General features: G+C 38.2%; 1 long non-coding RNA gene across 1 annotated transcript in view; it reads right to left on the bottom strand.

The window, feature by feature from the left end:
- Positions 1-21635, bottom strand: part of LOC136146749 (uncharacterized) — a 226001-nt gene extending 204366 nt beyond the window's left edge. The window contains exon 1 of the long non-coding RNA XR_010659040.1: positions 21598-21635. This is a non-coding gene — a long non-coding RNA (uncharacterized lncRNA). The remainder of the gene's footprint in view (positions 1-21597) is intronic.
- Between the last annotated feature and the right edge of the window lie 4810 nt (positions 21636-26445).

Raw genomic sequence — 26445 nt, 5'->3', positions numbered from 1 at the left:
TAGACCTTTAAACAGGAGAGTGAAATGACCAGATCTAAATTTTAAAAGTATCACATCAGACATCCTAGAGTGTGAAGTCAAGTGGGCCTCAGGAAACATTACTACAAACAAAGCTAGTGGAGGTGATGAAACTCCTGCTGAGTTTTTCAAATCCTAAAAAATGATGCTGTAAAAGTGTTACACTCAATATGTCAGTGAATATGGAAAACTCAACAGAGGCCACAAAACTGGAAAAAATCAGTTTTCATTCCAATCCCAAAGAAGACAATGCCAAAGAACGTTCAAACTACCATACAATTTTGCTCATTTCACATGCTATTAAGTAGGGTTATGCTCAAATTCCTTCAAACTAGGCTTCAGCAGTACATGAACTGAGAACTTCAAGAGGTACAAGCGAGGTTTAGAAAAGGCAAAGGAACCAGAGATCTAATTGCCAACATTCGCTGGTTCATGGAAAAAACAAGGGAATTCCAGAAGAAAATCTACTTCTGCTTCACTGACTACGGTAAAGCCTTTGACTATGTAGATCACAACAAACTATGGAAAATTCTTAAACAGATGGGAATACCAGACCACCTTACCTATCTCCCGAGAAATCTGTATGCAGGTCAAGAAGCAACAGTTAGAACCAGACATGAAACAATGGACTGGTTCAAAATTGGGAAAGGAATATGTAGGTCAAGGTTGTATACTGTCAAGGCTGCTTGTTTAACTTAAATGCAGAGTACACAATGCTGGGCTGTATAAATCACAAGCCAGAATCAAGACTGCCAGGAGAAATATCAATAACCTCAGATATGCAGTGCTGCTGCTGCTGCTAAGTCGCTTCAGTCGTGTTCGACTCTATGTGACCCCATAGACGGCAGCCCACCAGGCTCCGCCGTCCCTGGGATTCTCCAGGCAAGAACAATGGAGTGGGCTGCCATTTCCTTCTCCAAGGCATGAAAGTGAAAAGTGAAAGTAAAGTCACTCAGTCATGTCCAACTCTTCGTGACCCCATGGACTGCAGCCTACCAGGCTCTGCTGTCCATGGGATTTTCCAGGCAAGAGTACTGGAGTGGGGTGCCATTGCCTTCTCCGAGATATGCAGTGACACTGTTCTAATGGCAAAAAGTTAAGAGGAACTAAAGAACGTCTTGATAAGTATGAAAGAAGTGAGTAAAAAAGCTGGCTTGAAACTCAATATCATAAAAATACAAAGATCATGGCATCTGGTCCCATCATTTCATGGCATAGAGGGGAAAAAGTGGGGGCAGTGGCAGATTTTCTTTTCTTGGGCTCCAAAATCACACTGGATAGTGACTGCACTCATGAAATTAAAAGACTCTTGCTTCTTGGAAGGAAAGCTATGACAAAGCTAGATAGTGTATTAAAGGGCAGAGACATCATTTTGTTGAGAAACATCCACATAGTCAAAGCTATGGTTTTTCCAGTAGTTATGCACAGAAGTGAAAGCTGGACCATAAAGAAGGCAGATCAAGAAGAATTAATGCTTTTGAGTTGTGGTGCTGGAGAAGTCTTGAGAGTCCCTTGGACTTCAAGGACATTAAACTAGTCAATCCTAAAGGAAATCAACTCCGAATATTCATTGGAAGGACTAATGCTGAAGTTGCAGCTCCAATACTTTGGCTACCTGATGCGAAGAGCTGACTCATTGGAAAAGACCCTGATGCTGGGAAAGACTGAGGCAAAAGGAGAAGCAGGACGCAGGGCATGAGATGATTAGACAGCATCACCGACTCAATGGACATGAATCTGAGCAAACTCTGGGAAATACTGAAGGGCAGGGGAGCCTGGCATGCTGCAGCCCATGGGCTCGCAAAGAGTCAGACACGACTTAGAGATTGAACTCTGGAATATACCAGTTTGAATTAAAGAATACTGAAAAAAGAAGAAAGATGACCAGGTTGAAGACAACAACATCCCCAGCAAAAGGCTGAAATAATGAACACAAAAGGGAAGAAATAAATACAGTAGACAGCAAAAACTGCAAAATAAATGGAGATCACTCATTAATTCTAGCAGTAATATTGAAGGACAGAAAATCTTTAATAAATTGTTGCTGTTACATAACTGTTAACCCAGGATAGCTTTGGTCTCAGTTCAGATTTATTTTTCCCTCCTACCCCATACTACTGCTCTGTGTAAATTTTTGGCATATTTTTTACTTAGAAATAATCAAGCAAATATTCATTTCACCCACTACTGCTCCATTTTAGAAGAGTTTCTGAAATGCATCTATTTCAATGAAATAGCATGGTGGTCATTATTCTGTTAGAAAGAATGTGGTGTGGTTTTTCTCTCTTACATCAGATAATAAGGAAAATATTGGAAGCTTCATAATGAGGAAGTGAAGCTATAATCATGTCTCAACATGAGTCCATAACATTTCACTTTCTCCATAAACTCTCTTTGAAAATTAATGAGAAAAAATAGGAAATGTTCCTTCAACTTTTAAAGCAAGGGAACAGAAAGCAACATAATTTTACAAATACAAGGTGACTTGATTTATATGGAAAAGGTTGTTATAATAATATCAATCATTCTTAAAAACAAAAGTATTTAAAAAGATTGAAGAGCAAAGTCTCTAACAGAAGATCTCTTATATAAAAAGAAGAAATTCTTAAAATTCTCCTCTATCATTTATTTCTGCATATTGGATCACAATGAACTGTGAAAAATTCTTAAAGAGATGGAAATACCAGAACACCTTATCTGTCTCCTGAGAAACTTGTATGCAGGTCAAGAAGCAACAGTTAGAACCAGACATGGAACAATAGACACGTTCAAAATTAGGAAAGGAGTATGTTAAGACTGTATGTTTCACCCTGCTTATTTAACTTCTGAGCAGAGTACATCATGAGTAATGCCAGGCTGGGTGAATCACAATCTGGAATCAAGATTACCAAGAGAAATATCCACAACCTCAGATACACAGATGATACCACTCTAATAGCAGAAAGCAAAGAGAAACTACAGAGCCTATTGATGAAAGTGAAAGAGAAGAGTGAAAAGGCTGGCTTAGAACTCAACATTCAAAAAAGTAAGATCATGGCATCCAGTCCCATCACTTCATGGCTAACTGATAGGGAAAAAGTGGAAACAATGGTAGATTTTACTTTCTTGGGCTCCAAAATCATTGCTGATGGTAACTGCAGCCACAAAATTAAAAGACACTTGCTCTTTAGAAGGAAAGCTATGATAAAGCCAGGCAGCATATTAAAAAGCAGAGACATCATTTTGCTGACAAAGCTCCATATAGTCAACACTATGGCTTTTCCAGCAGTCATGTATGGATATTGAGAGTTGGACCATAAAAAAGGCAGATCACAGAAGAATTGATGCTTTTCAATGGTGGTGCTGGTAAAGACTCTTTAGACTTCAAGGAGATCAAACCAGTCAATCCTAAAGGAAATCAACCCTGAATATTCATTGGAAGGACTGATGCTGAAGCTGAAGCTCCAATACTTTGGCCACCTGATGCAAAGAGCCGACTCATTAGAAAAGACCCTGATGCTGGGAAAGATTGAGGGCAGGAGGAGAAGGGGGTGACAGAGGATGAGATGGTTGGATGGCAACGCTGACTCAATGGACATGAGATTGAGCAAACTGTGGGAGATGGTGAAGCATAGAGAAGCATGGCACGCTGCCATCCATGGGATCACAAAAAGCTGGACACGACTTAGCGACTGAACAATAACTGAATCCTCAGAGAAAGAATCTAAAACAAAAATCAGAGAGATATATCTCAGCATCCTGAAAGGCTCAGTTCTTAGTCCTTGACTCTTCCTTTTTCATGTTCCTTTCATCTGAGAGTTCATCTATCAATATTTCATGGCATCATTACCCACTCAATAGTCTGCAACTCTATACCTACCATCTCTTCTGAACTGAAACTCCATTTTCTCTTTCTGTCTACTGGACATTTCCGTGTAATTTCTTGCAACTGCCTCAAACTCATTGTAAAACTCCTCTAAAAATCTTTTTTAATGTCTAAAATCTAAAGCAAAATCCATCATCCTCCCTCTTCAATTCACTATCATCACCACATTCAAAGACCGCATTTCACCATCACCCAACTTTAAAATACTGATATTTTCTTTTTTCCACTTTTCTATTTCATCCATTCCTATAAATGTTTCCTTCCTAATATGCACCATTCTTCACCTCTAGAGCCTTCATGTCTGGATAAATAACTGTACCATTTTAGTTGTGGTCCTGAGTATTCATTGGGAGGACTGATGTTAAAGCTGAAACTCCAGTATTTTGGCCATGTGATGCGAAGAGCTGACGCATTTGAAAAGACCCTGATGTTGGGAAAGATTGAAGGCAGGAGGAGAAGGGGACAACAGAGGATGAGATGGTTAGATGGCATCACCGACTCAATGGACATGAGTTTGGGTAAACTCCGGGAGTTGTTGACGGACAGGGAGGCTTGGCGAGCTGCGGTTCATGGGGTTGCAAAGAGTCGGACCCGACTGAGTGACTGAAATGAACTGAACTGAACTGAACCATACTAGACACTCTTGCGTAGCAAAATGTTGAAAATACTGCTGTGAAATCCAGGACCAGCCCTGACCAAACTGTGTAGCCTTAAGCAAGTTAAACTTTTTAAACTCCAATCTTTTCATCAGCAAAACAGGGGTAATAATAATGCTTCATAGGACTGCCAGGAGAATGAGATGACATGACACGCACACATAAAAATGCATAGCACCATAATTAGTACCAAATAAGAACTCAAGAAGTTTCAGCTGCTGGCATCATCATATCCTCATCTGGATTCAATGCATCATATACTATAGCTGGTGGTGGGTGATTTAGTCGCTAAGTCATGTCCAACTCTTGCGACCCCATGGACTGTAGCCTGTCAGGCTCCTCTGTCCATGAGATTTTCCAGGCAAGAATACTGGACTGGGCTGCCATTTCTTTCTCCAGGGGATCTTCCTGACCCAGGAATCAAACCCGGGTCTCCTGCAGTGCAGGCAGATTCTTTCCCAACTGAACTACAAGGGAAGCCCATATTATAGCTAAGCTAATCTTAACTGAGCATATATCAAGACAATGATATTATGTCCTTGCTGAAACTCCATTTATCAGCCATCTAAAACATCAGAATTAATTGATCAAATTTTTGTCTGCTAGAACTTGTTTTAATTGCATTTAAAGCATTTCTTATTAATACTTATGATGGTACTGAAACCACCGTTTGAGAGGCCTCCCCACTTTGTCATCAGTTATTCCAAGGATAATCTCTTGGAGATTATCCTTTTTTGGTCCTTCTTATTCAAAACCTAAAAAGGAAATGCCAACCATTCACACATTTCGTGTTAAACAAAAGCCGTAAAAACTCTAGTAAAGTCACTCACTTTTGACTTTGAAAAACTGGAGTTCAGTAACAGGTGCAAGTATAATTTCTTTTGGAATTTGATGTCTATGGTCTGGTCAGGCAGATCATGGGATCTGAATAACTGATTCAAGTAGGGAATTTTCACAGGCAGGTGGAGTTCTGCAGAATCCTCTGTCAATGTACTCTGAGAAGTGAACAAGCACTCTGACGCTGGGAAATGTTTCAAACCCTTTTACAAAAATTAAGGATTTGGCATTATTTTTTTTTCTCCCCATAATTTTTAAACCCTATTGTGTTTCAAAGGAAATTCAATCCAGCTGTTTCTGCTCCTTCAAGACGCTGTTGTTTTGCAAGAGCTATTTGATGTCACAAAGCCTGATGAGTCTCAACAAAGCCATTTGCTTCCCAATAGAAGGCTGCAGCTCTCTCCAAGGAACTGATGAAACTCGAACCTGAGGCATCTCAGACCTCACAGACCTCTATCACATTTCTAGAGTTTCTCTCAAACTTGAGTTTCCTTTCATGAAGAGCATCTCATTATGCAATTGCTCCCAACAGCTTCATTAATCAGATATTTCAAAATGTGGTATCTTGCTCATATTTACCTTTTCAGTACATTTTAATTCTGACCACTGTGTCACAAATAGGGAACATTCTGAGGAAATAAATTGCATGTGATAAACATTTAAATATTTTAATTCTGTAACAATGACATTTTGCTAAGGGAAAAAAATGTTCCCTCATACAGCAGCTCTTACAAGCTTTTGAGAAAAACATCTTATAATATATAGAAATTAAAAGGTAACAATAATGAGAGGGCTTCCTTTGCCCAAACAGCCATTTGATAAATTTCTAAGAAATAAACACAAACTAGTAGGTGCAGAAATCATTTCATAAGAATAAGCTAAAAAGTATAGCTTTTCTCCTTCTTAGAGTAAGCTACAATTGTAAATAGAGTCCTGGGGCTCTGAACTGAAGCAATGAGGGAAATTAAATTGCAAACTAATTAAGAAAGATGCAATTTAACCAAATTATAATTTCGCCTTCCTGATGTCACCAGGCTTTTGTTACTGCTTTCTCAAAGAAGCCAGTGAATTAAAAAGGAAATAACTCAAATTAATGTTTTGATCTCCATCAATTTGCTATTAGTAAGCTTTTCTATGGAAAGCTGAATTTAATCAAAACAGGAAAGAGAATTGTTCATGCTAATTTATTAAATATTATAGTCTGAAGAGGCCAGGATTCTAAAATGCTTCCATAATTAACTGATATGTAAGAATGCCATCACATTTCTTTTTACAAAATTTTCCCTCTAAATATATATTTACAGTGATGAGTATCTTATAAATACAGAGCTCATATTGACATGAAGATTGATGTAATATCAACCAAACCCCAAAATGGCTATTCTCTGCAATAGGATAAACAAATTGGGCAACAGGAGGAATAAATATCCTAATAGGTTATCAGAAAAACATCAGTATATATGACTAGAATTTCATCTTTTCCTAGTCCTTCTTACTTTACTTGGTTAGTTTTTATCAATGGGTCTTGAATTCTTCCATCAGATAAAATTCTCCAAATTATTTTCCTTTCAAATAAGATACTATTAGCTAGGTAAATAATGTTCAAGCTAGTCAAATGAGAAACATGTACATAACCTGGGGTGCAGACTTCAGGTGAGACTGCTGAGAAACCAGATTCCTTTCATTCAGATCACACACAGTTACAAGACCCCAGGATGGGTGGGTATGTGTGCTCACGACACTGACATCTTGCACACGTTCCTTTCCCTTTGATATAGACATAATCTAGTTAAAATGGAAATGTATTAGGAAAGTCAAACAATTAATTGATGCAAGAAAGGTTGTTTCATGTTTTGTATAAATCAAAGCTAAAAATTCATTTGAGGAACAGCCCTGTATTGTAGACTAAACACAATTTGGCCTGAGTATAAGGTTTGGTGTGGGTGTTAAAGTTGTTCTGGGCTACACATGGTCGGTAATCCTCAGCAGAAATGTTAACTCAATTTGTCAGTATTATCTTTATGTCAACAGTAATGCTTAAATATTTACAATAGGCATAGTACGCTGAGAGTTAGTAACGCAAGATAAATTGGAAAAATGCTAACAAAATGGATGGTACTAATAGAAAGCCCTGGCACTACAGTCTCTGATTTTATATACAAGAGGCTTGCCTGAAGGTAAGATTTTATTAGGTTCTATTGCTGTTCCAAAAGCTTCCTTAAAATATAAAGAAAAAAAGATAAGTTTTTTAAAAGGAAGCAAAGCAATGAGTTTTCTAAATTTATACTACAGAAGTCAACATTTGAGTCTGAAGTACATGCTGCTACTATCCTTTTTAAAAAGACATAAGTAATATTGAACAACTTGAATGTCTATACATTCTCCAGATATATTGCATTTTTAAACTCTCCACAAAATTAAATAGCTACCATGTTAAAATACAGAACAAAGTGCTTTGAAGAAAGCTAAAATGCTCTCTTTCTTTTTTTATTTCCCCAGTCCTGCTTCTGTTGCTACTGTTTGTTGTGTTAAAGGAGTGCTGGGTGTTTAAAGTCTTTGTGTCCTGAGTTCTTGGAAAAACATAAGATAAAACTAATAAATACATCTCCTGGGCTAAAACACTGCCACTGTACCCAGTCACCTAACAAAAAAGCATATAAATATTTAAAAGCATGAATCCTAGGTACCAAAAGCAAAAGAAAAATTCTTACACCAAAACTTCATTTTAGGAAGAAAAAGAGAAAAATATGAAACAAATGAAAGAAGTACACAGAAGTGAAAAACGTAAGATTAGCAATTTGAGGAGTATTTTTTTTTTTAAGGAAAGGAACAAAATATTTGTAAAATTCCAAAATAAACACCTGCTTATAAAAGACTGGTGGCTCATACGGTAAAGAATCTGCCTGCAATGCAGGAGACCTGGGTTCAATTTCTGGGTTAGAAAGATCCCCTAGAAAAGGGAATGGCAACCCACTCCAGTGTTCTTGTCTGGAGAATCCCATGGACAGAGGAACCTGGCAGATTACAGTCCATGGGGTCGCCAAGAGTCAACACCACTGAGTGACTTTCACTTCACTTCACTTATGAAAGACTAGCATTTGTTATCCACAAGAAGGTTAAATGAAAAGGGTAGAACAAATGATATTTCCACTATAAAGCCACTTTTAGTTTTCAATGTTTCTTTAGGATTAATTCATTCAATTGAGTCTGTTTAAAGAGAAAGACCAAGGCCACTTACTTGTGATTCAATCAGCCTGCATCTTTATGCTGGGCTCTTCTCCCCATTCAAACTGTCCTGTAATAATTTTGTTGTAACTTTTTAAGGAGAATTAATGGGAGATGTTTTATGCTGAGAAATATGCAACAGTCTTTCTGTGACACCTGCCTCAGGGCCTAACATAGCATCACCAATTAAATGGACATGAATTTGACCAAACTCCAGGAGATAGTAAAGGACAGAGGAGCCTGGTGAGCTGCAGTTCATGGGGTCACAAACAGATGAGCATAGCGATCTGAAAGACTGTATTTTATTGTAGGAAAAGAACACTAGTGCTCTATTGAAAAGAATCTTCACTTTACCTTTATGAGGACTTTTCAAGCAGACTGGCAGAGGTAGTCCTCAAAAGTAGCAATGTCAGCCATTGCTAGGTAGCCTTCTGGTTTTCACTAATCTCCTCTCCCTGTGTCACATGTATTCGAGTACAAGTACTAATGGCCATCAGTTCTTTGTTTCTATATGTAAATTCATAACACTAATACTATTGATTTTGATTGTAATTACTATGTATAATATTCAATATTTGCTGTTATTACTATCAATAATGATACATTCATAGAAGGGACATATTGACCACAGTTTACTTGAAGACATGCATAGTGGATTTATTATGAACAATTATAAACAAATGTGTGTCCTGGATACTCCAATAGTAAGTTGAATACCAAAAGTGCCCGAGACCCATCCCATTTGGTTCCAAACAACTTCTCTAGCTCTGCCTCCTACAACTCTTCATGCCTTTCTCTTCAATGTACTTGCTGTTATTTGTACATACTTTATTCTCTATCAGATGTTCCTCTCTCTTCCCCTTAAGGGGAATTCTTGTCCATTCTTCAAGAACGTGCTTAAATGTCACCTATTTTTCCCATATCCTCTCAGATGGCTGTGTGTCCCCCTTCTTGGTTCTCACAGCACTATTATTACTATTATTACAAGTGAAGGAGGAGAGTGAAAAAGTTGGCTTAAAGCTCAACATTCAGAAAACTAAGATCATGGCATCTGGTCCCATCACTTCATGGCAAATAGATGGGTAAACAGTGGAAACAGTGTCAGACTTTATTTTTTTGGGCTCCAAAATCACTGCAGATGGTGATTGCAACCATGAAATTAAAAGACGCTTACTCCTTGGAAGGAAAGTTATGACCAACCTGGATAGCATATTTAAAAGTAGAGACATTACTTTGCCAACAAAGGTCCATCTAGTCAAGGCTATGGTTTTTCCAGTGGTCATGTATCGATGTGAGAGTTGGACTGTGAAGAAAGCTGAGCGCCAAAGAATTGATGTTTTCAAACTGTGGTGTTGGAGAAGACTCTTGAGAGTCCCTTGGACTGCAAGGAGATCCAACCAGTCCATCCTAAAGGAGATCAGTCCTGGATGTTCATTGGAAGGACAGATATTAAAGCTGAAACTCCAATACTTTGGCCACCTCATGCAAAGATTTGACTCATTGGAAAAGACCCTAATGCTGGGAAGGATTGGGGGCAGGAGGAGAAGGGGACGACAGAAGATGAGATGTCTGGATGGCATCACCGACTCGATGGACATGGGTTTGGGTAGTCTCTGGGAGTTGGTGATGGACAGGGAGGCCTGGCGTGTTGTTGCGATTCATGGGGTCGCAAAGAGTTGGACACAACTGAGCGACTGAACTGAACTGAACTGATTAGGCAGTGATCCCATTGTTGTTGGCTCCCTCACCAGAAAATGAACACCCTTAGGCTGCTGTTGTTTAGTTATGTCCAACTCTGGGACCCCAGGGACTGCAGCACACCAAACTCCTCTGTCTTTCACTGTTTCTAGAGTTTGCTAAGATTCATGTTCATTTAGTCAGTGATACTATCTAACCACCTCATTCTCTGCTACCCTCTTCTCCTTTTGCCGTCAATCTTTCCCAGCATCAGGGTCTTTTCCAATGAGTTGGCTTTTTGCATCAGGCAGTCAAAGTATTGGAGCTTTAGCTTCAGCAATAGTCCTTACAGTAAATATTCAGTTGATTTCCTTTAGGATTGACTGCTTTGATCTCCTTGAGGATAGGGCCATTTCTTATTTATCTTTGTGTTTCCAGTGCATATCACAATGTCTGGTGTGTATCAAGTTATCTATTGCCACAATAAAGTTGTATTACAAATCACCCCAAAACTCAATGGATTAGACAACAACCATTTATTACTGCTCACAGGTCAACTGAGTGGTTTCTTAGGTCACAACTGGGTTCACTCTTCCACTTGCAATGTGCAGTGGATTGGATAGGATCTGCTGTCACCTGAAAATCCTTTCACATCTTTGGGTTTAGCTGGCTTTAGCTCTTCTCCATGTATATGTCAAAGTCCTCCCTTAGACAGGATCAGGCATATTGTGAGTACTCAGTAAATATCAGTTCTCTTCTTCTTCCCCTTTTTCTTTGTTTTCTTTTCCTTTTTACTTAGCCTTCTATTTTTCAACACTATCTTCTCCAATCCCCTATCAATCTCATACTAAGAATGATAGATAATCCTGAGATAACACTCTCACTTTACTTCAGATTTTATCTTCCTTATAGTGTATTTCCTCAAGAAGTTTCAAAGATTGGCCATTATTTCTAGTTAACTAATTTTCAAGTATTAATGACTGAATAAATTTTGCATTTTAAACACCTTAACTTAAACTAATCAGTTATTTCAGGAACCATAAAGGAAGGTAGAGTCTTTGGACACTCCTAAAACCAATTCATCAAGTTCCTATTCCAGTTGCAGATCTGCTCTGAATTTTGTTTGATCTGTTCTGAATTTTGTTTTGCGTTCTAAAGAGCCAAGGCAGAAGAACAGTAGCCATCAGAAACTGAAAGCCTTAATTCCTAAAAACTACAATTAAATGAGTTCCATTGCATAATGATTTTTACATATATTATCAAAACTAAAAGGGCCACAATCACTTATCAAAACCAATTAAACTACAGTTGATAATCATATGGCTGCAAACTTTCCATATCTAACCTTTTCTTGACTTGCTTTCCAGAAAGTTGAACTTCTGAATCATTAGTAAAGAATCTTTCCTAAAATTAAAGACAAATGAGCAGTCTGCCAAGAGGAAAAAATAGCAAATAAGAAAAACAAGCATATATTTAGTCACCTCTATGTCATTTATCATCATGACCCAGAAAACTGATCTCAAAATATACCACTTATAGACATTTGCACATCATTATGAAAAGTCTGGTCTTCTGTGTAGGTAATAGAAGAAACAACAAATGTTTATTGAACACTACAACATGTATGCACTCAGTAAAGGCAACTGGGATTTGGAAAGGACACAAAGATAAAAGAGGATGTCTTCCCTCAATGGGGCTTCCCTTGATGGCTCAGCGATAAAGAATCCACCTACAATTTAGGAGTCACAGGAGACGCGGTTTGATCCTTGGGTCTGGAAGATCCCCTGGAGGAAGGATTGGCTACCCACCCCAATATTCTTGCCTGGAGAATCCCACGGACAGAGGAGCCTGGCGGGTGTCGCAAAGAGTCAGACATGCTGGGAAGACCCAGAGGGACTGGGTAGACAGGAAAGTGGGAGGGGGGATCGGGATGGGGAATACATGTAAATCCATGGCTGATTCATGTCAATGTATGGCAAAAACCACTACAATAGTGTAAAGTAATTAGCCTCCAACTAATAAAAATAAATGGAAAAAAAAAAAAGAGAGTCAGATATGACTGAGCAACTGACACTTTCACTTTCACTTCCCTCGATGATTAAATTTACAAATCCAGGGCAACATACAGACTTTCAATTTCACCATTGCATAATCTATCATATGCATTTCCAAAAATCTGGAGCTTTTTTTAAGGCACTGTGAACCACCAAGGAAGAAGTCATTAATTTCAACTGAAAGAAAATCTTGAAGGAGAATATTCCGTCAAACCTTGAAAGATTTGTTTGATTTCAACAGTGGCAATTAGAAGGCATTCTTGGCTTAATGAGTAACACAAATCAAATGTAACATGAAAAAGTTTCTAGTGTTCACTGAGAAGCAGTGAGTAACAGAGTGCCCAGGTGTAATGTGTGAGTGTGAGGGAAATGTGCCTGGGATGGCATATTTGAAATCAAACTGAGTACAGAATACTATACTAAACATTTAACCCAGAAGTCATCCACAAATTCCCCTTCTCACATTCAATCCATTTATATTATAGATGCTGCTGCTGCTGCTGCTACTGCTAAGTCACTTCAGTCGTGTCCGACTCTGTGCGACCCCAGAGACGGCAGTCCACCAGGCTCCCCCATCCCTGGGATTCTCCAGGCATGAATACTGGAGTGGGTTGCCATTTCCTTCTCCAACGCATGAAACTGAAAAGTGAAAGTGAAGTCATTCAGTCGTGTCCGACTCTTCACGACCCCATGGACTGCAGCCTACCAGGCTCCTCCGTCCATGGGATTTTCCAAGCAAGAGCACTAGAGTGGGTTGCCATTGCCTTCTCCAATTATAGATGCTAGCTCCTGAAAGTACTCATTAGTTTAAGGATTTAAAATGAAAATATTATCACAGTCGTTAAACTTGGAAATTAGCTACCTAGAATTGATAACCAATTTTTGACAACGTCTTAAAGAGATATAATATAGGAAATATAAACAAATAAAAGATTATTGCAGCTGCAGTTTGGCGAATGCACTGGAGATGACCAAGAGAAACACAGAGAGGCCAGAAAGAGGCTAATGTTGAAATCCAGTCAAGAAATGATGGTAGCATTTTTGAGAGTAGCATGATGGACAATGCAGAGAAAAGTAACAAATATGACAGTTATTGAAAAAGGTATCTATAACATAGGACAACCTGAATCAATATCTGTGGAATAAGTGGATTTATCTCTAGGCCATGGAGAACCAAATAATCTTGAGAGTGGAAATTTGTATTTCATAATTCTGACAAGTGTTGCAGTTGGATAATGGTGGTTTAGAGATAGGAATTCTGAAGGTGGCAAAATTAATTAAGAAGCTAGGATAAATATGCAGGGGAAAGAGGCCTGAGGTTCAGAAACAAGATAGGGCAGAATAAAGGAAATTCAAAAGATGGAATTTTAAAGAAACAGCTGGGTGAATCTAGAGGTTAATTTTGTAGAGAGTTTAGAGAACAGTAAGGAACTAAAGACTCCTAACAAGGTGTAAGCATTGTGCCCTCTACAGAAACAGGGCACAAAGATAAACCAAGTTCGAGGTAGAAAAAGCTGGTAAATCTCTTTTAAACATGTTGAAGTTGAAATGAGAGGTAACCATGTAAAAACAGATAATCACAGTTTCTCTGGTCCATACCAGGTCCAAACTCGGGACCAGGTTGATAGAGCCTAGCCACAGTGCAGAGTGGCTAGGTCACAAGGCATGCTGCTCTGTGGTGGATAACAAAAGCATACAGGTCAGAAGACATGAGGAAGGCTAACCTCTTTGGGCACAAATGCTGCTGGATAGGGAACGTTGAAGAGGACCCTTCCTCATGCATCTTGTTTCTTGGTAAGGACACAAAGAAGAATCTGAGGTCTTACTTGTGATAAAAAACAAGTTTATTGAAGAAAAAACAGGGAGAGGTGGGCCAAGGCCAAGAGAGGCACTGGTCCAGAATGAAGAGGTACGGGGTTTTTAAGACAGGGCTTTTACATTTTCATCTAGGCGGGTATGGACTGACAGTTTTGATTGACAGTTGCAAGCTGCATAACAACAGGCTCTACTGTGCATGTCTTTCCCACAATTCAGTTGATTATAATCAGATGTGTGTATGTATAGACTATTAATGAACGTTTTATAGGCTCCTGGGCTTCCCTAGTAGTTCGGCAGTAAAAAGTCTGCCTGCAATGCAGGAGCCGCAGGAGATGTGGGATCAATCCCTGGGTCGGGAAGATCTCTGGAGGAGGGCATGGCAACCCACTCTAGTATCCTTGCCTGGAGAATCCCGTGGACAGAGGCACCTGGTGGGCTACAATCTATAGGGTCACAAAGAGTCAAACACAGCTGAAGCAACTTAGCATGCAATAGGCTCCCAGCTGCCAAAGGCCACTTGAGGACATGACTGTGCATCAAGGGCACATGCGCCAGAGTTGAAGTCCCTGTGGTTAGTTTATACCCACTGTGAACATAGGGTGCATGTGCAGGAGTTGGAAACGTCTCTGCAGTTATTTTGCAGCATATCTGTGAACTCTCCCGGGCCACACTCGTGTGTGTCTGGTGTGGGGTTTAGAGGTCAGTTTGAAGCTTTTTCTGCTAGGCCACCCCTTTTTGCCTAACTTCCTGCCTAATACAAATACATGGATACATGGTGCAAAAAAAGAAATAGCAATAGGGGGGATATAGCAACAGATGAGAATGCATGCATGCTAAGTCGCTTCAGTCATGTCCAACCTTTTGAGTCCACCAGGCTCCTCTGAGCATTTGATCCCAGAGAGATTAAACATTACCTATGTAAAGTATTTAAATTACAACTAGTCTAAGGCTTAAACACAATTGAACATTTAGTGTAGTTACTTTGGGGGAGGGGATCTCAAGGACAGAGGTTCCTGCCACCTAGGGCAGAGTTGAGTAGGGAGCCAGAAAAATTACTGATAAAAGAAAAAATTGTGTTTCTCTACACACGTAAGTTGTAGTATGAGTTAAATTTATGACCCTGGAAAGGTAATAATATAATAGTGATAATGTTAGTAATACTGACAAGTTTCTTGATTGCCCACATTATTAGGTAATATTCACCTGTCATGAAATGGCATTCCCAATATCAGGCACCATTTGCCCTAATAAAAGAAGCAAGCAAAGCATAGTTCACTAAATAGGCAGTGAGTGATAAAACCCCTCATACTGAAAGTTTCTCGGTTGTGTCCAACTCTCTGTGACCCCATGTAGCCCGTCAGGCTTCTCTGTCCATGAAATTCTCCAGTCAAGAATACTGGAGCAGGTAGCCATTCCCTTCTCCAGGGGATCTTCCCAACCCAGGGATCGAACCCAGGTCTCCCGCACTGCAGGAGCATTCTTTACCATCTGAGCCCCCAAGGAAGCCCCGTACTGAAATAGAGTGCTAACTAATATGAATAGCTAGAGATGACACTGAAAACTTAAGAAAAAAGTTATGAAAACTCTTAAACATCAGACTAAGGAATTACTTCTATAAGTAGAGAGTAAATTCACATTTTTTAAGGATTAGAATAACAATAGAGAAATCTGTGCTTTAAGATTAACCTGACAGTTATGTGGGGGATAGTTTGGACATGGGGTGTCGGCCAATATGGATCTCACAGACGGGGAAAATATGGGCCCTGGGGTCCCTTTCAACTATGAACATTCTGTAGTCCTCTGCTTCAAAAAAAATACCTGGAGCATTTTACCAGAAGAAATCAAGTTAAGATGAATACCGGAGGCAGTCTTAAAATGGAAAAGACAGAAAGCATGCAATGTGACCTCTGGAGGAAAGGGTGTAAGAGCAGGAAGGAAGAAGACTAGGTTACAAATGGATCGATGGAGATTGGTACTGAGAGCACGATCTATCCTCACCCTCCTACCTCACTGCCTGCTTACTGCGTATACTTAGGGGCAAGAGCGGGACTGCATTGTGGCAGCAGACCACGTGGGAAATGGTGAAGACATAAGACTGGCGATGACCCATGAATGCAAGGATGCAGGCAGATGTGACTGGTGCTCTGAAGGAACCAAGACCTCAGAAGGCAGTTAGGCAGTTAGAAGACCCAAGTTACAATCCAGCTCTGCCATTAACTGATTACAGGACCGTGAGAAAATGATGCAATCCCTCTGAACTTCATTCATTCTCCTATCAAAATGAGACAGAGTGCATGTTCACTAAATTTACCTCTCATAGACAATGACTCTAAGATCTCAAAGGTTCTTCCTTTCTCCCCTAAAATTCACAAATACATATGTGCCAAAAGTCATGTTGTCTAAAATCCAGTGGAGCAGTAGCCTTTTTGGAGTAAGCTTACAAACTGAAGATAAGCTTCTCTTCCTGAATCAATTCTATTCTAGTTCCCTTCAAGGAGAATGTTCAGAAACTAAAATGGAAATTTAAGTACTCAGATAAAGTAATGCTTAGAATTTTCTAGTTTGCCACAGACGTTGTTTTCACTTTCATACACCTTAAAATAAACCCAAAACGATTCTTTGCATAAATACTTTGAGTACACCTCTGATTATATTATTTTCCTATTTCATTTTCTATATTAAAATTTTGTTGTAAAGTCAGCTTTTCTCACAGTCCAATTATTCAACAAAATGTCAAAAATAAAACTTGTACCCTTTAGATGATTTTTAACTGATCAAAATGTTCCACACTAAGCAACTAAGGAAACTTACCCCAAAAAATACATTATAACATAAATATATCAGATATTCTTGTTATTAGTATCAGAATATAAAATTCCTCTTTAAAAACTGACTTTGGCTTTAAAATCCTATGCTAGCTTAGAGCCAAAACTCATGTCATCTCATTTAACTTAGCCAGATCATGTATAGTTTGATTTGTCACTCCTACAAAATAAATAATTTAAAGGGCATAATTAAGTCAGATTGTGCTTTCAGATATCTTTCAAACCTGTAGTCTTTGGTCCTATTTCACATTATTTGACCTTCTCATTCCCCTGGGTACTTGCTTCCTAGTAATTGAAATTTCCTGTCACAAAAACACCACTCAGAATATTACATGTCTCTGAAATATCTAGTAATTCTTTTGCTAGTGATGTTACAAGAGTGTCCCATGTCTCTAGCTTGCCCTAATCAATATCACTTTGATCATTACAGATGAATTTGCTAGAAGAGCACCTTTATAAAGGAAAAACACAAAATATTCCTATGAGTATTTTCAAAGTTACACAGCTAGGATTATTTACATGCATTAACTTACTAACAGATGTTTGCCTTTCTTGACCTTAGCTTTTACAGGTAGATTGATTATTTTTTAACTTACATATGACAATAATAGTTCTATTTTACAATCATATTTTCAATGAGGAAAAATAAAATTCTATATACAACATATACATATAAAGAACTGATCTTTAAAATACACCTGAAAACGTGAATCTTTTAAAAGGATTAGTTTCTAAATGGAGGCCAATAAAATATGAATACTTCTACCATCCTTGAATAAACAGAAGCTCATATATATGCTTGAATATTGACTATTTACTGTCACCTGAATTCAAGAAAAGCAGCCGATGCTTTAAAGTTGAGCACAAAAGTAATGTTTTGAAAGTGGGTGAAATCCCATCTTCTCTTTGAGCTGTCATTCAAGCCTTAGACTTTGACCATATATTCTATTTGATATTCTTGTTCTCAACCTGTGATACCTGATTCCCAGTTCAGTTATTTCCACCTTTTGTGCACAAGTATTTCCCCTTAACAATACACCATTCAGAAAAAGGTATGTCTTTGAATTGTCAACTAGTACTTTGTTCTGATAAAAGACACTCTAGTGTTTCAAGACTTTATGTTAGAAATCTTGAAATTAACAGTTTTTTATCAAAAATGAATTTATTTCACAAGTGGTACTTTAGAAAGTAGAGTTAATAACACTGAAAAACAGAATCATACATTCCAAAATGTGTAAATATTTAGCATAGGTTTACATAATATCACTTTAAGGAATCTAAAGGACTATTTTCAGGTATGATTTCAACATACATTTGGTATGACATATTCATTATACAGTAAAGCCTCTATTCCCCAGCCAAAGGAGGGGAAAAAATTAGACAAATTAAGTAATTGAAGGAAAAACTAAATGGCCATAACTTCCTTGTAAAATTTATGTAGGTCAAATATACAAAATAAAGCAAGGTCTTAATTGCCCAGAAAATGAAAGAAATAGAACTGAACTAAAAAGAGAGTTAAATTGGAAGAATTGCACTGTACTTTCCTCAAGCAGCTATCTAGCTTATTTTCTATGTAATATTGCAACATTAATGAAAATATTATACTTTAGAAAATAAAATTATAAGATAACTTAGGAATATTGAAATTGTTTAATTAACTATGCTAAACTCCACCAATGTACATTTTATTAATATTATATTTATATTATGTTAACATATGTTAATATATAATGTTATATATCACATATTAATATATTATTAATATATAATATAATTATTATAATATGTAATATATAATTTATATAGTGATATATAATATTAATATATATTAATTATATAATAATATATTTGATACACTATAAAAATAATTTAGATATAGTAAATTAGATTAACATAATTTGTTAAAATATTTTAAAGAGCATACCACATATTAATATTACAAAAAATTAGTTTATTACATTATTCTCAAAAGCTTAAAATGACAATATTCTTAATATTGTTTAAAATAATTGTGAAATAGATTGCTTTGATTCATTAATTATAGCACATATTTTCAGTTCTTGATTTTTAGATTTAAATTGGTAGCTCTATATAGTTAAATCATCTAAGAAAGCTGAGTGTCGAAGCATTGATGCTTTCTAATTTTGGTGCTGGAGAAGATTCTTGAGAGTCCCTTGGACTGCTCGGAGATCAAACCAGTCAATCCTAAAGGAAATCAGCCCTGAATATTCATTCATTGAAAGGACTGATGCTGAAGCTGAAACTCCAATACTTTGGCCACCTGAGGCAAAGAGCCAACTTATTGGAAAAGACTCGGATGCTGGGAAGATTGAAGGTAAAAGGAGAAGGGGGCAGCAGAGGATGAGATGGTTAAATAAAATCACTGACTCCATGGACATGAATCTGAGCAAACTCCAGCAGACAGTAAAAGACAGGCGAGCCTGGGCCTGCTGCAGTTCATGGACTTGCAAAGAGCTGGACACAACTTAGTGACTGAAAAGCAACAACATTCAGCTACTAGTTGACCAAAAGTGCTAAAGTCATAAACATGTTTACTTTAATTCTTATATTAATGTTTTCCTTTTTTTTGCTTTTACAAAAATAGACCTCAACATTAAAATGGATCATATGAACAATGAACTAGTCAGCACCTTCCATGTAACAGTATTTCAAATATTTTATAGATTATTCCAGAGATATTTAGACATATGCAAAATATATATATGTGAAATATATTTGAATATTACTTTTTCACAAATGATAGCAAACTATACATACTGTTCCTAACTGTAACAAGTATCTCCCAGAGGTCTTTTCATGTCAATAGTTAAAGGACTCTCATACTTCTGTTTTATAGCTATATCTAATTCCATTGTGTAGGTGCACACAATCTACTGATAAATATATAAATTCACCATTTTTCCTTATTAAATGCCATTTCCCACATGGGAAAGTCTAGCTATAAAGTAAGCTTTCAGAGCAATTTCTGGTACAACAGGTACTATGCACATGTAAATTTGTTATTTGCCAATTTCCCTCCATACAGGCTGTACCAATTATGCTCCCACCAACAATGTATGGGAGTAACAATTTCTCTACATTCTTCCCACACAGTGTATTTTCATAAACTTTTTTTAATCTTTGCCAGTCTAATGAGTGAAAAATGGCATCTCACTGTAGTTTCATTTCCATTTATCTTACTCTGAGTGAGAATGAGTCTTAGTGTGTTGAAGGATGCTTTTTTAAAAGAATAAAAAAAATCTGAGGTACGATTTGTTAAATTGATCCTTAACAATTTGATACAATCAGCTTATTGAATCAAATATTATCCCTGTACAACAGTTGTTCTTCCCAAAGGTCACCATCTCCACTTGCGCACAAGATGCCATCATCTCTCAGCAGCTCCGGGATGAAGCTCCAGCAGCTCTCCCCTCTCTCCTATGCCACAGTGGGGCAGTGACATTCGTATACAAGTGCCTTATACTCCCTCTTGAAACAAAATAAAATCAAAATCTTTCCTGATCCCATATCTGCTTTCAGATTTCATCTCACTTTTCTGTTTCCTTTAGAGCAAAACTCTTCAAAAGATGAATCTATACTCACTATCTACTTTTCTTTTCGCAAAAGTGCCTTCTGCACTTTGTAGTCAGTCTTCCTTCCTCCACACTCCAGAGAAATAACTCATGTCAAAGTCACAAGGGACCTCCAGGTTGCTGACTCAAATGGACATTTGCCAAGTCAGCTTACTGACCTTATTAACATGATTACCAAGTCATCTTATTAACAGCAGTGTGTGAAATTCTTGATCACTCTCCACTCTGAAACACTGCTTGCCCTTGGCTCCCAGGACACTACATTTGTTGGTCTTCCATCTATTTCACTGGCAATTCCTTTTCAGTCTCTCTGCTTATTATTCCTCATCTCCTCAACCTTTAATTTTTAAGTGTTGGAGCATCCCATAGCTCCGACTTTAGATCATTTTCCTGTCTAGACTCACATCTTCACATCCATTTTCTTGCTTTATATGCCAACTACATTATGAATGAGACCATATATTTCCAGCCAAATATGTGCCTGAAGTTCAGACTCATAAAGTCTACTGTCTACTTGACATCTCACCATTGGTGGCTAACACGGGAATCTCACATTACTGCCAACAGAACTCCTAATTTCTGTCTCCACCCAAAATCTCTTCTGATCATATTCTTCTTCCTCATTTCATAAATTATGACTCCATCTTTCCAACTGTTCAAGCCAAAAATTTTGAAGTCTTCCTAGACTCATTCCTTTCTCTCATACCTCATATTCAGTACATCAGCAAATTCTACTGGTTTTAATAGTCAGAATGCAAACACCTCTTATCGTCTCTACCTAAATCATTCTAGTCCGAGCCAGCATTGTTTCTCACCTGGATTTTCACTGGTCACTATCCTGATTGGCATTCATCTTTGTCCCATAAAATCAAATCTCAGATACTAGCAAGAGTGATTCTTTTAAAATATGTCAGATTAAGTTATGCTTTACTAAAATTCCTTCAATATCTTACCATCTCACTCAAAGTAAAATCCACAGTCATTAATGGCATGTTACATGGTCTGGCATACCTTCATTTCTGAACTTACCTCCCATACCGCTGCCCTCTGCCCTTACTCTGCTCCAGTCAGTTATGGACTGAGACTCTTTGCTACTCCTGGAGCTTACCAAGCATGATCTTCACAACCTTTGCACTTGCTGTTCTCTCTCCCTAGAACACTCTTCTTGCAGAGAACTATAAGCCTTGCCCCCTCCTTCCTCTCAGATCTCTACTCAACTCTCACCTTATCAAAGAAAACTTCCCTAATCAACTATGTAAATTATTATCATTTCAGTAAGTAATTAATGTGAAAGAGTTCTCAATGAGGCATTCTACATTCTTTTTTGTACTGTTTCTAAAATCTAATACATATTTTATACATATAACACATCTCAATTCAGATACTAAATTTTCATAGGAAATACTTGCTCTACATTTAGACTTCATGAATTTACTCAAAAAGTAAACTGACATATCCAGGTTGTTTCAAACATTCACAGAAGTTTTCCAATGACTGAACTGTGTGTGAGTTTTTTCAATTTAAATTTAAAATAACTAAAATCAAGTAAAATTTAAAATTCTTACCATATTTCAAGTACTAGGTAACCACATTGGCTAGTAACTACTATACTAAGCATCAAAGCCATTCTTTTTGTTAGGTCATTAACTGAGTATAGTATCTTATATTGCTATCTGGTATGTGGTTCATTATGATAATAAAAGTTATCTCATTGATCACCAAATAACTTATTTGTCCTCTATAAAATATTGTTACCATTAATGTTAGCTAATTCAAATGAATGTTTTAGACACAATGTCCAATATGAACCATTATTTTCTTGAGACACTAAATTCCAAAAGCATACATACATTTGCATGCATGTAAGAGAGTTTATTTTCCCCTTAACATTTCTTGACCTCTTAGCACATCTCTATTGATCTAAATAATCAAAAATTAAATTATAAGTAATCTGGTATTTCATTTGATCTTGCCACAGACAAGACCTGACTTGTCAGGCAAAACTTAAGACTTGAGCAGATGAGCTTACTATTATTGCTTCCTGACCACCAATAGGTCTTGCCTCATCTCCTAAGGAAAGAAACTCTAGTCTGTAGACCAACAGGATGTGAGTTCCAGAGACACAGTAATTGCATAGAAACTAGCTCTATTCCAAATCCCACAAAATTGAGTTTAGGAACAGTTGACTTTAGACATAACACTATAAACGGTAAGACATTAGTTTTGAAAATTACTGAGGACCAATATTCATAGACACATCACCTGAATGGATATTTAAGGCACCCCCAAATACTGTTGCAGATTCTATTATCATAAAAAGCCTACAGGAAATAAACATATCTATGATATTTTCCTAATCTGGGCATAGCATAGTTCCAGGAGGTTTTTAAGCATGCTTGTGCAGTCTGAAGAAAATCCAAGATGCAGCTGAATGTCAGAGTGCAGGAACAGTAAAAGAAAATAAAAGCATTTCAGGAATTTAGGATCCATGAAACCCTCAAAAATTCAGACGTGAGCTGTATCATGAACAATAAACGTTTACCGAACACCTGCTGTATGCAAAACACACTGCTTCTTGCTGTGATTAAATTAAATCCTCTCTACTTAAGCATCAGAGACCACCCTACCTGTGTTCTCTAGAAGCATAAGTCCATATCAATTAGGCCACAGCATTCCTTCTTATTATGGTTGACAACCCCTTTCAACCTAGTCCTTGACTCAGAAAAGTGCTGGAAAAGTCCACAGATCCCACTCATGGGATAACTTATCATACCTATGCTCCTTTTCAGTTTGCCCATGATAAGTGTCTAAAATACTTTGGAAATCTATTTCTATCTAATGGGACAATTTTTAAAACAAGTCTTTGTCTCTAATTCATCACATTTATTCCACAATAGTCTATTTTGTCTTCCTAAAGCATCCTTATAAACCACTTAGATGGTCCCACAATTTTCTGATCAGAAAACTTCTATCACCAAATAAACACTTAATGTTTCTAAGTGTGTATATGCTTTAGATAGGTAGTTGTCTATGAATTTCACTCATATCTAAAATACATTGTAAAACCTCTTTAAGTCAGAAACATCTTCCACTCTTTTCCTACAATTTGATGCAGTTTTCTATCAAACTAGCCACATTCAATTTGATATGGATTCCAATCAAACTTTTGCATTGAATCAAAGTAGAATTATGCTTTCAAAAGTGCAAGCATGAGATAAGTCTGGTAGATAAGATTTCATTTTCAGAATAGGAATAAAGGAATAAAGTAATCCCCATAGATTCCACTCTAGACCTCCCCAGCCAGCTGCTGTGACTCTTCACCTGGCCCCTCTTGGGAAACACAGGAAAAAGAAAAATGAGAGCTCAGGACACAGCCTGGACATGGCCCTAGGCTAGGATTTGCTAGTAAGTAAACAGCTTCTGACCTGAACTTGCTAGCATTCTCTCTCTATGAGAGAGCAACAGAGATGCAACGTGTACAATGGGGCTCCTAATTTTGAGTAGGCCTTCAAGTCAGATCACTTTACACTTGTACATTTTATCACTTGAACACATCAACTTTCCCAAAAGGATGCCCTCTCAAGCTGGATATTCAGGATCAAAAGACAAGTCGCTGGGATCAAAGCCCACCAGCCACAAAGAATATCCACTTAGGTTAAATATATCCACTCAGTTGTCCAATTTGGACTCTATTTCGGGTACACGTGGATCATCATCACTTTGTTTTCTAGTAATGGTGCTTTCACTTAGGGCTAAAGAAAGTTTACCTCCATCTTTATATTTCCTGAAAAGGTCCAAAATACATCTATGAAATGTAAGAGAAAGGAGAAAAATAATTGGCTTCAAACTGTAATCCCGCCTGTAAAGCTACAACATAATAACAAAATAACAAAAAATTATCAATAATAATACTTTACACTTATATGGTGTTCCTTCTTAGAACAGGAACTTTAGGTATATTAAATCATTTTATCACAATTTATCAATTTTAACAAAATTTTTCCAGCAGTCATTTCAAGTCCTACAGAATCAAGCAAAAACAAAATAAAAATTGTTCCTCTGATAGGCTTGCATTTGCCTTTTCCTAAAAGGGCAATATCGGGAGGACCAGTAGAATGTGTAAGATGATAAAACACTTCCCTGTCCCAACAGTCCTTTTTCACTCCCCATCCGTAGACTTATCTTCATAATAACTGAGCCTGCACGACACTTCACCCTTCAGGAAAGCGGACTTGGCTAACTGCCCTTCTCAGCAGCCGGCAGAGGCCAAATGGAGGAAGTGTATTTGCTCCCCTCATTGGCTCCTCCCTGGCCGATTGCAGAACTGTTACTGGCTGCGGCTTCAAGCTTATCTAGGGATGTGTCACATGTTTGGGCTGTTATGTGATCCACCCTGGCTGCCTTGTACGCCTGAAAGCCTTTTCCAATTCAATGACTTTTACACATTTCTAACAATTGTGAATGAGGTGCCATGTGAGTCCACAGTGCAATCCCAAGGAAAGGGGCTCTCTCACCACCTAAAAGCAGACCAACTGTGAAAGCAGAGTATCCTTCCTAACCCACTCCACTTCCCACCACCAACCCCATCCCAGCTACTCAACAACCACCCTTCACCGTCACCTCTAGCCCACATCCTTCTTCACGGAGCCCTCTGTTATCAAATTACATAATTGTCAAATCCAATGGACACTTCTCGGCCTCACTTGGCTTCTCTGAGGCATGCTGACCATCCTGCCCCTGGAACTGTCTTCTCCGGGCTTTCCAGGATCATGCTATATTCCTCCTCCTTCCACAGGAGCTTCCTGCTTATTTTCCTCCAGTTTCCCCTTAAATGTTGGCCTTACCCAGGTATCTTAGTGAGTTCAGGCCGCTATCACAAAGCACCATGGACTTTGTATAACTCACGCAGTAGAAACAGCAGAAATGTATTACTCGCAGCACTGGAACTACAAGTCAAAGAGATCAGGGTGCCAACCTGGTCAGATTCCAGTGAGGACCCTCTTTTGGTTGCAGACTGCCCTCTTCTCATTGCATCCTCAGATGGCAGAAAGAGGATGAGAAGGTGTTCCTCTTTAAAAAGACACTGATCCCATTCACAAAGGCTCCACCTCATGATCTAATCACCTGCCAAAAGTCCCAGCTCCTTATACCCTCACACTGCAGGTGTTAGGATTTCAACATGAATTTGAGGAGGGTGGTGCTAGTGCTATAAAAAAAACCCACCTACCAACATAGGAAACTTAAGGGACACGGTTTCCATCCCTGGATCAGGAAGATCCCCTAGAGGAGGAAATGGCAAATCCACTCCAGTATTCTTGCCTGGAGAATCCCATGGACAGAGACTGGTGGGCTACAGTCCATGGGGTTGCAAAGAGCTTGACATGACTGAAGCGAATTAGCATGCTCTCATCTTCTTTCCATAACACCAGGTCTATGTCCAAGCTTCTCTTCTCTGTAAAATTTCCCCAGAAAATCTTACTTGTGCTTATGCTTGTGTGGCATCAACCTGAGGGTCTAAACCTTAACCCTCATTTTCAACTCCCACCTCTCTCCTGAACTCTACATACATCTTCCTAGCTGCCCCTGGCATCAGCACAGGATGCTTTCCTGTGTCTCGTGCCCAAACACGTTGCTTTACCTGCTGTCTTACTCAGCAAACTCTCTTCTACCAGATCTTTATGCCAATGAGTGGCATCACTACCCCCACAGTTGCTGTGCCAGTTTGAACCATGGCTATAAATTCTTTGACATGCCTGAGACTCCCAAGGGTGCAACTTCTGCTTTAATTTCTGGTAACACTTGTTCTTGGAGCCCTGAGCCATGATACTAAGGCAATCATGCTTGAAAGACCACATATAGGTGCCCTGAGGAGGGTCC

The sequence above is a fragment of the Muntiacus reevesi genome, chromosome 14 (assembly GCF_963930625.1).
Source record: "Muntiacus reevesi chromosome 14, mMunRee1.1, whole genome shotgun sequence".
Taxonomy (NCBI): domain Eukaryota; kingdom Metazoa; phylum Chordata; class Mammalia; order Artiodactyla; family Cervidae; genus Muntiacus; species Muntiacus reevesi.
This window is presented reverse-complemented; position numbering and strand designations above follow the sequence as displayed.